Raw genomic sequence first — 11,029 nt, 5'->3', positions numbered from 1 at the left:
GCCCCTCCTACAGACAGGAATCAGAGCTCCCCTATAGAAGAACCCTTCATACCCGCTCAGTCAGTGATGTGTCCCCGGTGTGTCAGTAAGTGATCTGTCCCGGTCAATGATGGATCTCGGTGTCCCCGGTCAGTGATGTGATAGATCCCGGCGTGTCAGTCAGTGCGGGGATGATGCGGTCCTTCCCGCCCTCCTCCCGATCGGTGCGTCCCCGGTGTCGGTCAGTCAGCAGGTCGGTGTTGTGGTGTACGTGTCTCCCCGCTGTTCTCCCGGTCGGTCGGCGGGTGACTCACCCCGGTCCTCCTCCTGGTCGGGCAGACAATACCCGGCGCTGGCTGCCCTCCTGCTGGCCAATATGGCGGCGGAGAAAGATCGGATGTGGCGTCAGCGGCTCATTAGCATGAAAGGGGACTCATTGTCCGGCGGGGTCCCGTACACCGAATGCAGCGCTCCCTCTCGGAAGAGGACACGGAAGACTGGACACACCCCGGACGGCGGAGACCGGGCCCTGATACTTCCCCGTTACCGGAGAGCGGGAGGATGTGTCTCCACCAGGGGGCGCCTCGGAGGAATACCGCCTCACCACACGGCCGGATCACTCCGCAAGCCGGGACTACATGCTGGAGGCTGGTCACGTGGTGCTGAGGGCTCAGTGCTGCAGCCATGTGGTGAGGGTGGAGGTAGGGGGGAGGGGCTCTGTGTCTGGAATGTCTGCCTCATGGAGGACAATGGCCCAGGGGCCCAGCCATTAACCACAATGAGGGCCCATTGAGGGGCCCATGAGGCAGCTCATTGGAGTCATTAATTGGGACAGGTTGGCTCTGGCGTAAAAAAATTGGGCTTTGGTTGGACCATTTAGCTGTCCTCGGCCACCGGTCCCAGAAAAAAAAAATTGTAGCCACCCAATCAACATTAATTGTAAGACTGGGGCCCATTGGCTGTTCAGGGGCCCATTGGCTGGGGTTGCACAGTTTTGATCATATGCATTAATTGGTCAGTCGGGGGCTCTGGGCCAGGATTGTACCCTCTGCTCTGTCCTTGGCCATGGGTACTAAATCCATTCTTATCCAACCAGCCAACGTTATCACGAAGGATGCGGCCCATTCACTGCACAACCCTCCACTGGCCCTTGATTACCTAGGCCAATGGAGAGTTGCACAAGCCTAGTTGGCCGATGCCCATTGGCTGAGGAGGAGCCAAAGGAGATTTGGACAGGCCTAGTTGGCTGATGAGGAGCCAATAGAGTTTTGCACAGGCCTAGTTGGCTGATGAGGAGCCAATGGAGGGGTGCACAGTCCTAGTTGGCTGATGCCCATTGGCTGATGAGGAGCCACTGGAGAGGTGCCACGGGCCTCCTTGGCCATGCTTTATTGACAGATAGGGGGTGCAAAGGCATGGTCAGCTAGAACCCATTGATTGTTGAAGGGCCAAATGAGGGGCGCACAGGCCTGGTCCTCTGGGTTCACTGAACAATTGGTGGATCTACAGACAGGGGTCTAAAAACTCAGGTTGGTGTAGTATATTCTGCCCTGTCTTTGGGCACCTACATTTTTATCCAGAGAAGGTACAACCATGCAACCTTATTCATAAAATTGAGGCCCAGAACCACAGGAGAGGTGCAGAGGCATGGACACCATGGGTTTAACTGGTCTGTCGGTGGCTCTACAGGTCTTAGGCCAGGGGCTGTGCATGCTGCCCTATCCCTGGGCTCCAGGAAGCCATGCCGTAATTTAACATTGACCTGGTTGCTTATAGCACAATATTAATATTGATTTACTGTAAGGGTTTGAGGCAACCCAAAAGGACCCCAATGACTAGACAAGGGCTGATGGAGGGACTTGGGACTGGGCCCTCGTAGGCATTATTTTGGAGCCACAGACCACTTTCATTGGGATTCCATGTCATCCATCAGCAATCTACCTGCCGACTATGACATGTAACTAGTAACACTCCATGCGGGGGCCAATATTGGGATGACGGATGCCTCGGGCCACTTGTTTCATGTACATAGCTTCAAGCAACATGAAGGCTTTTAGACTCCATTGACCAGTAAGGACCAAGTTGGGTTCACAAGCCTATTGGTAAAATTTTAACATCAACAAAATACTACTAGAGTCTTATTTAAGTGAATCTGAAACATTTTGGGGCAAATTCATGGGTTGGGGCAAGCATGATGCACAAGCCTCGGGTCTAAGTGAGTATCTGATGGGCACAGGTCTAGGGAGGCCATGGCTACACTTTCCATCCATGCTGCGGTCACAATGGCTTCAGGACAATGGAAAGCGGCACCATCTTTCCCAAACCTTTTGTTATTGGTTGACATTTGTTTCCAAGAACCACCAACAAAAGGGAACAATGAAAGTGACATTAAATCCTTAGATTTTTTTTTTACACGGTGACTACTTTACAACACACACAGGGGCCATGGTGAACAAAAGTAGCCCCCCCTCCAGAAGGAAGGACAGTGTCAGAGATGATTGGAGGATCTACAGCTGAGTGATACACAAATAAGATACATTGTTGTTGATCGTTAAGGAACCTGAAGGTATTTGTAAGATTTAACTCCGGAGTTTAGTGTCACTTTAAGGGAAGAGTACCTCCAACTCTGGCCATTATTGTACCACCGTTACACCGTTTGCAGGTCTGAGCACCACCAATACTATTTAAAAATGACTGTTCAATACCCACCTACCCTGCTACACCCATGCTTGATCCCCGGTGGATGTTCATTCACACTTTTAGATGGACAGTCATCCAGAAACTTATACTCTGACTGTCCATACCTAGTGTCTCCCTCCCGAGGTCTCTGACAACATACGGGGGTTCTCCAGATATATGAAGTATCTTCTGCCTCCACCAGGTTGTCTTTTTACGAGGCAATTTTTCCACCCCTAGGGTTAAGATCACACCATAGGTTTGAATTAAGGGTATTCGATTAAAAGGGATTATTCTGAAAATCAAATGGAATCAAATAATATAAAGTTGAAGAGAGATCAAGGTGTTCAAAAGGATACAAAATCCAAAGGATTGGCAAAAGAAGAGAAACCAATTCTGGGCTAACGCAACTGATTTGATAGGAATATAATCACCTTTACAGTTTTTTATGACTGAATATGATCATTTCAGGGTGAAAAAAATCGTACTAATGCACATTAATATTTTACAATTGTTTCTGGACAGAATTATAGATGAACATGGGGGATGCTTCCCGCTTATAATAAGACACATTGAAGAAAATGTATCACGAGTGGAGCAGATAAAATCCGCAGCAGATTTGCATGACACCCAATCAGCTTCTATCTTTCATATTCAAAGCTTAACCGAACAAAGTGAAGACAGAAGCTGATTGCACATAGTAACCAACCGCGCCAGACTCGGTCTGCTCCTGTTTTGATAAATCCCCCCGCTTTGACCTTAAGCCCTCAGATTTTTTAACATAAACCAATACTGTAATGTGCGCCTTACTGTAATCCATGGTTGTTTCCCTTCTCTTTGCTGCTCTTCCTTTTAAATCCTCATGTCTTCTCATGCTGGGGGAGAACTTCCCTTTGCAGCTGAGTGCCTCTTCCTGTAGTGCTGGCTCCGGTTACAAACCTATACACAGACACCGTGTATCCATTCCAGAGACAAGGCAGTCTGCTGCAAAACAGAAGTTCTGCCCAGCATGAGAACAGATACAGATTTAAAAGAAAGAGCAGCAAAGAGAAGGGAAACTACCATGGATTACAGTAAGGCGCACATTACAGTATTGGTTTATGTAAAAAAATCTGAGGGTTTAATGTCACTTTAAAGGCAAATTTATTTTCTTCCGTTGTATTACAACTGGTAAATCCCGGTGCATTCTTTTTGCTCAAAATTCCTGCAGCCTCACCGGTAATATACTGTAGTCTCCCTTTTAATTGTAATCTTTAAACTTTGCGTTCCTGTTGGTTATGAATCAATTAGCAGAGATTGTGAATGGAAGACCTTTAATTTAAAGGGTCTTACAAAATCAGCTGACTCCCTAAAATTAGATGGAATCATGAATTAGGGGGAAATTTACTAGGGCTGCGGAAATTAACGATTAATTACCCGATTAATCGTTAAAAGTTTTGATCGATTAAAATTATTTTGATCAATGATGAAAACACTCACCTCTCCGCCGGCATTCGGGTCTTCCGTCGGAGATCCGGTGACGTCACCAGACTCCTCCCCCTTTTCCCCAAGTGGCTCCGTTGCCTAACGAAGGGGAGGGGTCAGGTGACGTCAATGTCCGTGACGTCACCGGACTCCTCCGCCTTCCCTTCGTTAGCCGACGGAGCCACTTGGGCCGGTGTTCGATGGAAAGTTCCCACTTATCGGGTTTGCGGACCGCCTGACTTCTGATTTACTTGGATCTAAGAGGTTTGCCCAAGAAAGTTATTGTGCACGAGCGCCAGCCAAGGCATTGCCCTATACACATACACCACAACAACGAAGTATTAAAATGAGCCAGGATCACGGTACTCCAGCACGTTATTAATCTGAGTTGCCCCACTCAAGCGGCGGCCATAGTGAGTGGGGCACGTGAGATTAATAACGGGCTGGATTAGTGTGATCCTAGTTCATTTTATTACTTCATTGCTGTGCTGTATGTGTATAGGCCAATGTAGTTGGATCTGTATGTGCGTTACAATTAATCGAAATTAATCGATTAACATTTTTTTCGATTAATCAAACACGAGAATTTTAATCAGTAACAGCCCTAAAATGTACAGAACAAATGCCCTTGTGTTATCTTTCCATCCAAAACTACAAAATGCTGCTTGAGCATTTTCAGGAGTCAAAATGCCACTTATCAACTGCTACAAAATGATAAAAAAATGCAATCTTTGCCAATGTCAGAAGTGTCCACTTGTTGGCTATGAGATCTGCCCATCGTTGTTAATGATTAAATGATCCCAACAGCGAGGGTAGAATATTAGATGAAAGCCTCCTGAAGACCATCGTTGTCCTTATCCTGACCCCAAACAGAACCACCTATCATTGGGAAGGGATTTTGTAAGATTCCGGACAACTGGCAACAAATAAATAAACCTCTGGCATATTTTGGCTAGTCCTGGTCCTGGCTAGTCTACTGCTGTTGAGTTTGGAAAAGATATTGGATATATTACTTTTCCAATTTTACCAAAGTGTTGTATTCACCAAAAGGGTCTTAGAATTAAACTTTCTCATGAGATTTAAATTCAAAATTCACTGTTTAGGTAATATAAGGAGGTCTGCATTAAAAAAAGAAAAAGAAATTATAAATATATATATAAATAATTATAGTGGTTAATTTACAAAATTAGGACACATCAGAAACCCCTTCAGAAGTCTAGGTCTGACTTTTGGTAGAGTGACCGGTTTTGAACTGAGTCAGTGATGAAATACTCCAATTTAGCTAGAGAGAGTTAAACAAGTCTTAACCTTGATCGAAACATTAATTTTAAGGCCAATCTGGAAAGCACAAAAAGATGTGCACCATTTAGGGTATTTAAGGATCCTTAGCCAGGCCGTTCTGGAACATAACTTTATTCTCTTCCAAACGGTACAACTTAAATTGCTTCTTTTCAGCAAACATAAACGGTGTATCTTCCAGCAACATCCAAGATTTGGCTCAGCACCGGTATCATGTCCCACCTCAGGATTAGAGCCGCAGCCTGCTCATGGCCAGGCACCCAGCAGCTTCACACCTCCCTGTGCGATGACGGTCCTCCCTACCTTTCCAAACACACCTTGTGTGCCACAGACCCTCCTGGCCTCGCCCACACTCCGCGTGTGCCACAGACCCTCCTGGCCTCGCCCACACACCACGTGTGCCACAGACCCTCCTGGCCTCGCCCACACACCGCGTGTGCCACAGACCCTCCTGGCCTCGCCCACACACCGCGTGTGCCACAGACCCACCTGTCCTCGCCCACACAACGCGTGTGCCACAGACTCTCCTGGCCTCGCCCACACACCGCGTGTGCCACAGACCCACCTGGCCTCGCCCGCACACCGCATGTGCCACAGGCCCTCTCGGCCTCTCCAGCCAGACTCCAGCTCGGGGTCTCGTGCGTCACATACACACAGTCTCCCACGCTCCGCATGTACTCCTGCACCACTGGCTGCCTCTTCCACTCGGTCCACTCTCTTAATAGGGTTGTTATCAGCCACCTGGACAGTCTGGCCTGGCAATTGGGTGCACCTGGCCCCAGGACTGGAGATTTCATCCCACCCAAGACTCTTAGGATTCTCCAGAGACCCAGATCCCAGTTATACTCCAGAAAATCCGGAAATAACTGGAAACCCAGCTCCTTCCCTATAACACTATGGGGGTTATTCACAAAAGGGTGAAGAGTTTGGAGAAGTGAACAGTCTAGGCGAGGGGTAGGCAACCTTGGCACTCCAGCTGTTGTGGAACTGCAAGCCCCATTAGGCATTGCAAGACTCTTGACAGCCACAGGCATGACTTACAAAGGCAGAAGCATGACGGGATTTGTAGTTTTAACACAGCTGGAGTGCCAAGGTTGCCTACCCCTGGTCTAGGCCAAAATCGCTGAGCTGGAAAGTGAGCTGAATTGGAGACATTTCCCAAATCAGCGATGTTGTCCTAGATTGTTCACTTCTCCTGCCTTCTCCAAACTCTTCACCCTTCTGTGAATAACCCTGTATGTGTTTTCTGGACCCTCTCAGCCCCTCTGGCCGAGAGTCCTGGGCGCCAAACACACCAATCACCATAGTGACACGGCACTGTCCTGTCACAGATGGTAAAGGAAAGTTGGTCACAATAGACAACTAACCCGTTTCAGTCAAGTTTTACATTAAATTAAGTTTAAAAGTAATTGTTTTCAAGTAAAACATTTGCTAGCGTCACATGTTTATCACTTGTATGGAAATTTTGTTACTTGTAAACTTAAGATTAGCGCTGGACAAACATTATCCCTATAAAATTACATGTTCTGAGCACAGCAATTTGTATATCAAAAAGGATATCACAGCCCTTTAACCCTTTCATGACCAGAGGTTTTTGTTTTTCAAACTTAGACAACCATAGTGCCATGACACCCTGGGGTGCCTTCTGGCTTGGTCAGGGGCGCCTTCACATTTTCCCTAAAAAGGGACTCTGATGTGATGCCCGGGGTTTCCCCCTTAAAATCCATACCAGACCCCTGTCTAGAATAAGAGTCTGGTATGAATGATGGAGAAGGGGGTTTTTTGGAGGGGCCATGTCTTTCTTTATATTTTAGACTGCGGAGCCTCCAGATTTTGCACAATTTCCAAATGCGCCATGACTAAAAAGAGGTTGAGAATCGCTGGCTTAGACCTCCAGACCAAGTTTATCAGCGCCAATACCTGTCAGTTAACGGACTCTGAGTAATTTTTGATTTGTTTGACAGCAGGTCTGAGAACTAGGAATGCACACAGCTGCACATTTCTAGTTCTCCAATGCAATTATTATTATAGATGATTTATATAGCGCCAACAGTTTGCGCAGCGCTCTACAATATATGAAGACATTACAATTACAATTCAAGACAAGATGGTAAGGAGGGCCCTGCCCCTGAGGGCTTACAATCTAAAAGGGAGGGGGAAGTGATACATGGAGGAGATAGCTGTGTGGCGATGAATTGTTGGACAACGTGATGGTTGAGCGGTTAGGTTGAGGTGGGATAGGCTTGCTTGAAGAGATGAGTCTTAGGCTGGGTTCACACCTAGGCGTATCGAAAATGCGCTTGTGACGCGCGTTTTTACCACGATTCGTGGGGGGAAAAACGCGCGACAAACGCGCGTTTCCGAGGGCTACTTGTCTGTATCCCAATGGAAACACGCGACAAAAAAATGCCCCAAAGAAGCTCCTGTACTTCTTTGGGCGTAGGGCATTTTGTAGCGCGTTCATACGGCCTGTAATACGCCCAGGTGTGAACCATACCCATAGGAAATAATGGGATTTCGGTGTTTGAGCGTTTTGCAGAGCGTTCAAACGCGCTACAAAACGCCCAGGTGTGAAGCGGGCCTAAAGGGATCGCCTAAAGGCAGTCAGAGTGGGAAATAGAGAGGTTGGGGTAGAGAATTCCATAGGATGGGAGAGGCTCTAGTGAAGTCCTGGAGGCGAGCATGGGAGGAGTTGATTAATGTTATTTAATATTCTTACAGCAAGTTGCATTTTTACATTTGGACTTATAAAGCCATGTTGCAGTCACAAAGGGGTTAAGAAACACTAGACATGAATTGGACACCACCGAAACGCTTTACGTACACAGTTTTTCACTCCTCAGTGGCGATAAGTGGAACTGCAGCGTAAGGAAATGATTAAAACACATTAGCAGGGCTGTAAATTGCAGGTTGCAAATAAAACAAATGTCAGCTCTGTAAACCAAGTTTTATAGATCTAGAAGTTTCTGATAAAGAACATACAATCATACTCTGTACCACACATAGCTCAGCGTAGACTACATAGGCGTCTTTGCATTGTAATGTCTATAAGATTACCTTTCATGCACCGTCACACATCCAAAATCCAATTCAAGATTTGATGGTTTGTTTCTGTGTGGTCAGCACAATCCTTTTCAATAGAAGTGCATGCAAAGGCCTCATCATTGTATTGCACTCAATGTAGCTTCAGCTCCCATTTATACCTACATGTGCACGTTACAACACGTGTATTACCGTGCCTGCATACATGGGAATGGACTTTTTATAGCTTCCTATTAAACATGCACCATGGAGTTGTTGGGAAAACCTATTTGTCTTCATGATATCGGACACATGTAAATAGGCCCTAAATGTTTAAAGGAGAACTATGAGATGAGAGATTTCCACTCACCTCATAATCTGAGCCGACTTGTGACAATGAGACTGTCACAGGTCGGCTCAGTAGATCGGGAAGTGAGCGAACACATACCGTCGCTCGCTCACTTCTCGATCTATCCCCGCAGGTGAGCCGTGACAGGGGAGTGACTGTATTCCCCCTCCCCTGTCCGATCCTCCAGCGCTGACTGGCGGAACGGACGGGGGAGGGGGCGGGTACAGCTGGCTCTGCCTCTAGATTGGCAGAGTCAGCTGTCACTCACGCAGCTGGACGGATCCAGACATAATTATCGGGATCCGTTTCAGCTGCGGCGTCTCAGTATACCGCGAGCTGCACTGAGCTTAGGGTGACGGGAGGACGCTAGTTTGTGTCCGCCCGTTACCCTTTGGAGAACTATGGGGAAAAGCCCTGACCCCATAGTTCTCCTTTAAATCTGGAAATTGCTTGAAACACATCTGACAAAAGCCGACTAAGAAACGGGGAGGCATTAAAAAGTAGGGGGGGCAGAGTCTATGCCCCTAATGAGGTAAGGGCACATCCTTTATTATCTGGAAAAGTGATACGAGTAATCTGATTGGGTTTTTGTTTCCATTTTCTTTCATCCACTTTTTTTAAATAACCCACTAAACTGAATGCATTGACCCCGCTCCATGTGACTACACAGCATAACTAAGGCATTGATACCATGCAAATGCTCTTTTTTTTTTGCATGCTATCTAATGCTTGCTGAACACACAGATACTTACATAACCGAATACAATTCCCACAACACTATTTCGGCCTTATTCCTCATTATCATTATTCTACCATACTGAGAGCATCAGCTCCACAGCAGTTCCTAGAAGCTCCTATGCCTTTGATGTCAAAATGAAACCTTTGGCGAGCAGCCACTAAAAACGCGTCAAAAGTTTTATTTTATACTCTGTTCCCGGGAGGAGGGAAGCGTTCCACTCAAATATTTGTGACACACTTTGACTTTATTAAACTCTAGGCCTTTACATGGCAGATTCCAGGTTCATTTACACATATTACCACATCGTGTGCAGCTTGTCTTCTTTCATACCAGAATCGTAGGAGGAAATATATTCCGCTGATAGATTTTATTATTAGCAGAGATGAAAGAGACATCAGGTGTGTGGAAATAATTTGTATTCAAGTTAAAGGAGAACTATGGGGTCAGGGCTTTTCCCCATAGTTCTCCTTAGGGTAGAGGGAGGACACAAACTAGCGCCCTCCCGTTACCCTAAGCTCAGTATATAGGGAGCTACAGCTCGCGGTATACTGAGACGCCGGAGCGGATCCCGACATCGATGTCGAGATCCGCCCAGCTGCGTGAGTGACAGCTGGCTCTGCCTATCCAGAGGCAGAGCCAGCTGTACCCGCCCCCTCCCCCGTCCGTTCCACCAGTCAGCGCTGGCAGATCGGAGCGGGGAGGGGGGAATCCAGCCCCTCCCGTTCCGGGCACGGGGGCGCGGACGGAGACCGTGGCATATATAGGGAGCTACAGCTCGCGGTATACTGAGACGCCGGAGCGGATCCCGACATCGATGTCGAGATCCGCCCAGCTGCGTGAGTGACAGCTGGCTCTGCCTATCCAGAGGCAGAGCCAGCTGTACCCGCCCCCTCCCCCGTCCGTTCCACCAGTCAGCGCTGGCAGATCGGAGCGGGGAGGGGGGAATCCAGCCCCTCCCGTCACGGCAGAGAGCCGTGACAGGATCTAGAAGTGAGCGAACGCCGGTATGTGTTCGCTCACCTCCCGATCTACTGAGCCGACCTGTGACAGTCTCATTGTCACAAGTCGGCTCAGATTATGAGGTGAGTGGAAATCACTCATCTCATAGTTCTCCTTTAAACATTTAGGGCCTATTTACACGTGTCCGATATCATGAAGACAAATAGGTTTTCCCGACAGCTCCATGGTGCATGTTTAATGGGAAGCTATAAAAAGTCGATTCCCATGTATGCAGGCACGGTAATACACGTGTTGTAACGTGCACATGTAGGTATAAATGGGAGCTGAAGCTACATTGAGTGCAATCATTGTATTACTAGTAGGTATGTTAACTAAGCCGCAATTCATCTCTCTGCATTAAAGCCTAAAAATCACTCGCCTCATAATTCTCCTTTAACCCCTTCGTGACTGACGACGTACAGTGTACGTCGCCAGCATCGGGGCTGTTTAAACACAGTCCCGGTGACTTTTGCCGCCGGGACTCTGTTTAAACTTGTAGAGCC

This window comes from Nanorana parkeri, unplaced genomic scaffold (genome assembly GCF_000935625.1).
Source record: "Nanorana parkeri isolate BGI_ZX_2015 unplaced genomic scaffold, ASM93562v1 scaffold946, whole genome shotgun sequence".
NCBI lineage: Eukaryota > Metazoa > Chordata > Amphibia > Anura > Dicroglossidae > Nanorana > Nanorana parkeri.
Note: the sequence above shows the minus strand (reverse complement) of the source record.